At 38.1% G+C, this 2101-nt stretch overlaps 1 pseudogene; it reads right to left on the minus strand.

Annotated features, from left to right (window-relative positions):
• Positions 1–676: 676 nt before the first annotated feature.
• On the minus strand, positions 677–1572 carry LOC150002865 (interferon-inducible double-stranded RNA-dependent protein kinase activator A pseudogene; annotated as a pseudogene).
• Positions 1573–2101: the final 529 nt, after the last annotated feature.

Below are 2101 nucleotides of genomic sequence, written 5' to 3' on the forward strand. Positions count from 1 at the left end.
ATCCCTTGTTCCCATCCAAAGACTCTAGTCACACATATGTTAGATTACTTGATGTTGTCCCACAGATCACTGAGACTCTTACATTTTTCAGCTTTTTTCTCTGTGTTTTTCAGTTTGGGTTTTTTTTGTTTGTTTTTTTCCTTTTTATTATTGAGGTATAGTTAACAAAATATTTAATTGAGTAATTAATTTTTTAAGTTTTCTTTTTTGTAACAATCGTTCTTTATTACATGGATTCAAATATGCAGCAGACCAGTCATGTTCCCTCACATTTAACAATCACATTCACTAAAAGCCTTGTTAGTACATTTCTCAACACTCTAATTCTAGGGGGTTTTCTTCATATTCCCTTTTCAAAGCCTTGCACGAAGAAGAAGTTAATCACAATAGTTTAGTTCATCATTTTTATCATCATCAATAAACATGCATTTCTTCCTTTTATATACCTGGCATTATAAAATGGGTGCTATACTCTGCCTTTGGTACAAAGTGTATAAATATAATATACCACACAAAGATGAAGTCATTAAAAAGAGCTTAATAACAACTACTAGGAGATAGAGTGTTAATGGAATCTATGAAGAGATTTAGAAACAACACACAAACTCAAACAGTACAGAAAACTTTTACTTGGGAAGGGGTAAAAGGAATTTTTTATGTGCTGCTGAAGGGTTTTCTAAGTTGTTCCAAGTTTACTTTTTTCTACTACTGTCTTTGAATACTGCAAAGCACTGTGAGCTGCATCACTGTGTACCTTGCCACAGGAGATCCCAGAGCCATGACAGACTATGATGGGACTGGTGAACACTTGGGCAAGACACTGATATCCGTTGGCCCTCAGTTTTTTATATCCAAATATGTTATAGTAACAGCTTGTTCCTTGCTGATTTCACTAAGCAGCTGGATATAATCTGTATTTGAAATTTGAGGAGGCTTCTTTTAAGTAGGTTGATCTTTACACCAGAAGAATTCCTCCAGGAATGCCAAGTACATCCTCAAGAATGACCTACTATGCTTGTTAAGGAAATGTGGTTCTCTGAAGAAATATTACTGAATCTTGCAAGAAATTTCTCAGTGGCATTTCTTTTGGCCTTTGTACTTGAGGTTCCCTTTCCAGTTTCCATAAATGACTTGAGCCTGCAAGTTGTGGTACATGTATTCTCTGAGCAGTTCCTTCTCTCTGGGAAAGGGTATATTCAGGAAGTCTCCAGCCATGGTGAATAGCCTGTAATGAACAAATAGGATTCAGTTGGTATTTTGGTTTCTTGGAAGGATCAGGCATTAATAGGTCAGGAACTACAAAGCGCTGACTTTCAAAATGTTCATGGCAGCTTTGGCAGCTCTGTTTCATCTGCTTCTTACTTCTACCTTCCCTTGTCACCAGCTGTTACTCTGAAGCGGAAAGTGGGCACATGTGTTTGCACACTGGATATTTCACATTCATAAACCATTCAGGATGTTCTCGATCTTCAATATGAATTGGTGTTTTTGCCGGCTTAGCTGTAATCATATTCCCCAAACTGAAGGTCCTGTTGCCCTTGACTCCCGTGGCGGGGCCACCTTGGGATACCTGCTCTGGCCCCATGGTGAGAAGGGAGGGCTGGGCTGCGGGGAGAAAGAGCAGTGCTGTGAGGGAAGGATGTGCTCGCGCCTGCTCCCAGGGTCAGCTGGTTCCTGAGAGGAGCGCTCAAGCGCGGGCACCGCTGCTGCCACCTAATTGTTTTATTTTTTCAAATTGAGATATAATGGACATCTAAGGTATTTTCTATACAGTTTTGCCTTTGAATTTGCCTATGTCTTCTTTTGCAGTTAATGTTCTGATAATTCTATCTGGTATATTTTCATTTCAAAAAGTTTTAAAAATCTCTATAAAGTCTTATTCTTTTTTAATATTCCATTTATCTCCCCACATCTTTCTTTTACATCCAGAGTATATTAGGCATATTTATAATTGCCCATTTGTGCTAATTCTTCAGCTCTGTCATTTCTGAATCTGTTTCTGTGTCTCATTTCCCTGCTTCTTTGCGTGTGTCTTAGTGTTTTATTGAATGATGGATGTGATTTTTTTGTTTGTTTGCTTTGTTTTCTTCAGTGTGAAGTT

The sequence above is a fragment of the Furipterus horrens genome, unplaced genomic scaffold (genome assembly GCF_987537825.1).
Source record: "Furipterus horrens unplaced genomic scaffold, mFurHor1.1.pri manual_scaffold_8, whole genome shotgun sequence".
NCBI classification, from domain to species: domain Eukaryota; kingdom Metazoa; phylum Chordata; class Mammalia; order Chiroptera; family Furipteridae; genus Furipterus; species Furipterus horrens.